Source organism: Canis lupus, chromosome 16 (genome assembly GCF_003254725.2).
Source record: "Canis lupus dingo isolate Sandy chromosome 16, ASM325472v2, whole genome shotgun sequence".
NCBI lineage: Eukaryota > Metazoa > Chordata > Mammalia > Carnivora > Canidae > Canis > Canis lupus.
The window spans coordinates 29,657,012-29,663,011 of record NC_064258.1 but is presented as its reverse complement, the minus strand read 5'-3'; the positions used below and the strand labels follow the sequence as shown (position 1 = coordinate 29,663,011).

Below are 6,000 nucleotides of genomic sequence, written 5' to 3'. Positions count from 1 at the left end.
CTATTGAGGCTCACATGCCATCCTGAGCTAAGGAATTGGATAAGGGCCTGGGGCTTCAAAGGGGAGGAGGGTAATTCACAAAGCCATAAAAAGAAGCAGATGCTTGGTAATTAGATATTTTCCTGCCATATAGATAGGTCTTCAGATAAAAAGTTATCTCTGGTAATAACTCTCTTTCTGGGTCCAGCCCCCTATCTAAATTATTTTTAAGTAGTTAAGAGAGAGATAAAAGTTTTTCTTGAGTCTGTTGGGTGTTGATTACCTTTGACTCAAAATAATCCACATGCCAAACTGGCATATATTGCTTTCCTTCATTAGGGACTGAATTATGTCTTCCCCCATCTCTGGAGGTAATTAAAATTAAATGACATCATAAGAGTGAGACTGTGGTTTAATTTTAATAGGATTGGTGTCCTTACAACAAGAGAAAGAAATACCATGAGGGCACAGGAACAGAGGAATAAACATGAAAGGACACAGCAAAAAGGCAGCCATCTACATACCAAGGAGAGACAATATAGAAACCGATGCTGCTGAGACCTGATCTTGGGCTTCTAGCTGCCAGATCTGCAAGAAAAATTAAGTTCTGTTGTTTGAGCCCCCCAATTTGTGCTTTTCCTTTTGAGAGCTGTGTGTTTTGACAGCCCTCACAGACTAATAGGTTGATGCTAATAGGCAAGGAAGGAAAAGTAGCCTTAGAGGATGTAGTGAACAGATCTTAAAGAAAGGATAGTAAAAAAAAAAAAAAAGAAAAAAAGAAAGGATAGTATTTTCAAAGATTTGGAGCCTGTGAACTCAAGATCTGGTGAGAAGTTCAGTGATGCAGGAGCTCAGGGGAACTGCGGAAAATTGTAAATGAAAAATGTCTGCTGAAATAGTTTGAAAATGGCCTTGAATTCTGAAATAAACAACTTGTAACTTATTGTGTTTGCAGTAGGAAACCAGAAATCCTAAGGAACAGAGTGGAATGATTACATTAATAGGGATTTTGGCAATATGGGGATGATATAATGGGCAGCTGAGTGGAATACAATGTAAAGAGGGAGAATAGGAACCTGGAGGTATGTACAATATAAATCAGGTGAGAAGTGAAGGAGGAATAAATGAAGCTGGAGGAGTCAGGGAAAGAATTAAATTTACAGTTGTTACTGGACTTTGAACTTGAGGATCATAAGTCATTCTAGTTCTTCTTCTGGAGGTCATTTATTTTTTCCTTCTGACTATTCTTAAGATCATATATTTGTCTTTTTGTTTAGTGTATGATGACATTTAGGTAAAATTTTCTTGTTTCTACTCCTTCCTGAAGCTGAGGATTAGAAGTTTTAATCAATTCTTAAATAGTCCAGCCTTTCTCCTTTGTTCTCCCATTTTTTCTCTATCCTCTTTCTGGAGTTCAACTGGACATATAATAGACCTGTCTATATCTTTCACATTCCTTTACCATTTTTTTTTTAAATACATTTTCTTCTTTTTTTTTTCCCTGTGTTTTAGGCTTGAGAATTTCTTCAAAACTATTTTCCAATTCCCTAATTCTCTCTTTAGCAGTGTCTGATCTCCTGTATAGCCCTTTTATTGAGGTTTTCATTTCAATTATATATTTACATCACGAAAGTTCTATTTGGTTCTTTTTGAAATCTACTTGGTAATTTTACAGCCTACTGCTTTTTGTTCATATTTTTAATCCAATCATTTAAGGCTTTAAATATGGCAAATACACTTATTTTATATATATATATTTTGTATTTTTTAAGATATATTTATTTATTCTCTAGAGAGTATGGCAGGGGAGGGGCAAAAGAAGATGGAGAGAGAGAATCTAAAGCAGATTCCCTGCTGAGCAAGGAGCCCAACACAGGGCTTGATCTCACAACTCTGAGATCATGACCTGAGCCAAAATTGAGTCAGAGGCTTAACTGACTGAACTATCCAGGTGCCCCTATATACTGTATTCATTAAGTTCAATATTTGGAGTCCTTGTTTTTTGTTTTTTGTTTTTTGTTTTTTGTTTTTGGTTTTGTTTTTTTCCCGGCTTTTTTGATCATACTGGTGGTGGTGGTGTGTGTATATTCTAGTACTTTTATGGGAGGAGAGTTGGTTTTATTTTTGTTTTAGCAGGAGGGTTGTTCAGCATGGTATTATTCTCCCAGATATGCAACTGAATAAAATACAATTTATAACCATTTCTGAAGTTGAATTTATAGGCTTTGGAAACAAAATAAATGTGGATTTTGGAATAAATGAAAGGATTAAACTTACTTCCATCTTTTTGATCTGATATATTAAGTAGTTGCCATGAATTAAGATTTAAAAAATTAATTTAGAGGAATAAAGAGTCCTTTTTTGGTATGCAAATGTCCAACTGATAGCTGAAATTAGGGTTTCACTTCAGAATGGAGGTCAGAAATTTAACTATAGATTTAATAGTAAACAAGATACAGTCAATAGTTGAACATAAGTTACCAATATCAGCCAGCGAACCATTTAAAGCAGGTAAAACAGAGATTAAAGAACAGAGAAGCAAGGACCAGAAGTGTAAGATAATAAACAGTAGAAAAGTCAGGAACAGAGGAGAATCAGGAATTGGTAAGAGTCCAGATATCAGTGGCGGACCAAACTTAAATGCAGGAAACATTCAAAACAATAAAAAACTATAGAAATCACAAATAGAATTAGAACCAAATATTTGTCATTGAATTTTGATATCAACTTTATTTTCCTGACTTCAAGGATTTTGACAATCAAAAGTGAAGAGAGATAGTGATAATTTTTAAGTAAGAGTAAAGAGAAGATTTTTGTAGTTCTTAAGTAGTTTGTTGTTGTTGTTATTTTTATTTTCTTTAGAAATTGCCCACATTCATAAGCAGAGAGAATTGGGCCAGTAAGGAAGGAGATAAAATGCCTGGGATATGCCTGGGAGATAAGATAAATGGCAGAGCAAAGCCTGGAAGACATTGTGGAAGACACAATGGAAGGAGCCATTGGACTATAGAGAAGCAGGGCACTTCTTGCTGGGAAATAGGAGGGAGAGGAGGTGAAGAAGGACCCTTGAGGTGATTTCATCGTGGATTGTGAGAAAAGCTGGAAAGGTTCCTCCTTGGCCACATTTATTCCTCTGTGTAGGAAGTTATCTGCCAAAAGAAAGAATGGTGGCAGTAGACAGGAAGCTTAAGAAGACAAGGGAAAAATGTGAATAGCCATGTGATCAGGGAAAGGGAAATTGACCAGAAGGAAGGAAAACAATCACTGAGTTGTGTCATCTGTTTTCAGACCTTAGCATGCTTCACAATCACCTGGAGAACTTGGCAAAACTGTTTGCTGGAATCTGCCACAAATATTGTAGCATAGTCGCCCTGGAATAGGGTCTCAGTTGGTTAAAAAAAAAAAAAAGTGTTTCTAACCTGCAATATGTCTCTGCAGAGTTTTTGAAGATATACAATTTTATCAGGTTTATACGGCAAAACTCCCTGATATTTACATGTTGAATCATATGCATTCTCAGAACTCCCTGCCTTTGTCTGGGACCTCTCCTTGGCCTGGATTGCCCTTTCTTCTGTAACCTGATATGATTCCACACAGCCTCTTCAAGCAGCTGTTCAAGTGGGACCTTCCTGGGAAGAAGTGTTTCTGCATCTGTCCTTGCAATTTTCTGAGCCCTGCTTTTTGTACCCACATAACTTGCTTGTACCCAGTTGTCATTCCGCCTCGTATTTTTGTTGTCCAGATGCCTGGCTCTTCACACCCCTAAACTGTAAGCTCCCTGAGGACAGATACTGCTCCATCACCTTCCCCCTTTCCCTGCAATATTAAGCACTATATCTGGTGTAGAGAGTTGCCCAATATTATCCCTGGGAATGAGTAAGAGGCTTGCTACCCTATTAGGCTGCTGCTTCACAGGCTTTGAAATAATCAGCAGAACAGGCAGGGGGACATTAATTCAGAGAACATCAGAACAAACTTTTGCTTTAAATGATTTGCCTTCTCCCCTTGACAGCAGCTCTTATTAAAATAACATTAGCTAAAAATATTTCTATGCCAAAAGTAATTATGATAATGTTTCTCTGCATTTATATAGTTCTTTTTATTCTCACAATTCATAGTACACAGGCCTCCGCTCAGGAGGAAAGAAAAGCACTGAACTGGACTTGAACTTCTCATTCCCTTCACTGGGCAACCTCTTTGTGTCCTAACTCATCCCCAAGGCATTAGTATCGCTGATGTCTGAGTCCAGGTTTCTGTGTTTGACGTCCTCACCCAACCTACTCGGGCATGGATTCAAAAGAGAAATTTCAATTAGTTCCCCTCAAAGGATTAAATTCTGTTGTCCCTCACTGGATGCTCTCATCTTTAACAGGTAATTAAGGTCCTAATGGGCTCATACAGTTTTTCAGTCTGTTCCAACCAATTACAGTACTAAAGAAAAAGCCAAAAAAGAAAAAGAAAAAAAAAAAAACAGAAAAAAGAAAAGAAGAGAAGAATGGGAAGCAGGAAAAGGGTGCTTGCAGGAATGTTATAAGCCATTTTCAGGGTGAAAGGTTCTACTTGTTTAAATGCTTGCCAGGGAGGTCTCAAACTTTATACCTTGGGTACACTGTACCCTAGAGGACTCTTCGACTTCCTTCCCATCACTCTTGTTTTTCTGTTTTCAGACTCTAGCAGTATGTATAGTGTGCACTGAGGTACACACATACACACATACACATCTATGCCTTTTACAACTGTGATACAGTAATATATCTGGCCTCTGGCCTCAGGTCCTGGCAAAAACCCTTGCAATTTACAGGATGATTGGAGTGTCTTTTTTTTGCCAATGCCAAGGATGACTCCTGATGGGCCCCTTATCTAGGAGGGGTGCTAGTTACCAGAAAGACGAATCTTGTGCTTAGGGGATTGGAACTTCTGGCCAGCCATTCCTCTAGGTAGTAAAAGGGGTTAGAAATTGACTTCAATCACATGATGAATAATTTAAGCAATTGTTCCTACATAATGAAACCCCAGTAAAATCTCTGGACACCAGAACTCAGAGATGCTTCTTGATTGGTGAGCACACTGATTGGTTGGGAGTGTAATAATCCCTGATTCCAAGGGAAGAAGATATGGAAGGTAACAATTCCAATTCCAATGTGTATGTGGTGGGGTTCCCGCACCAAGCAATTCTTTGACACCAGCTGGGTGTCCTACAGCTCAATTCAATCCTGACACTATTTACCTGGAAGTAGCACCAGACTCCAGAGGTTAAGGGCTCAGTCCCAAAAGTCTGCACTCCCCTTCAGAGATCAATCACAAGTAAGTCTAGAATGTTATTTGTGCTTCTGATGGACTGGCTCCAAACGGGAGGTTCCCAGGATGCCTAAGTTGAGTTTGGTTAATTTGCTGAAGTGGCTCACAAAACACACAAAAAATAATTTGCTTAACTAGATTACTGGGTTATTGTAAAAGAATAAAATTCAGGAAGAGCCAGATAGAAGATGCACAGGGCATGTGGGAGGGAATGTAGAGCTCCTCTATACCTTGAGAGCACTGCTCTCCCCAGATCTCCACAGGTTCACCAACTGAAAGCGCTCCAAACCCCTTCCTTTGGAGTTTTTATGGAGGCTTCATTACATTGCCCTGGTTAATTAAATCACAGAGTATTGGCAATCAATTGTAACCTCCAGCGCCTCTTTCCTCCCTGGAGGTCAGGGGGTGGGGCTGAAAGTTCCAACCCTCTGCTCACACCACTGGTTCCCCTGGCAACCAAGCCCCGCGCTTAGGTCACCTAGATCCTTTCTAAATTCACCTTATTAACATAAGATACATTTATCACTCTTGTCACAGGTGATTCGAAAGGTTTTAGGAGCTCTGTGCCACACACAGGGAAAAAGTCCAAATATATATTATTAGAAATCACAATATCACAGAGGATCTGTTTCCCAGACCATCCCAGACTTCACCCTGTGTGTATCCTTTATAAACGAAACTGTATTAGTAAGTAGAGCACTTCCCGGGAGTTTTGTGAGTCAT

The 6,000-nt window shown here is 38.8% G+C and overlaps 1 long non-coding RNA gene across 1 annotated transcript in view; it reads left to right on the top strand.

Annotated features, from left to right (window-relative positions):
- Nucleotides 1-5,113: 5,113 nt before the first annotated feature.
- LOC112646667 (uncharacterized) overlaps nt 5,114-6,000 on the top strand; it is an 87,735-nt gene continuing 86,848 nt past the window's right edge. The window contains exon 1 of the long non-coding RNA XR_003127791.2: nt 5,114-5,283. This is a non-coding gene — a long non-coding RNA (uncharacterized LOC112646667). The remainder of the gene's footprint in view (nt 5,284-6,000) is intronic.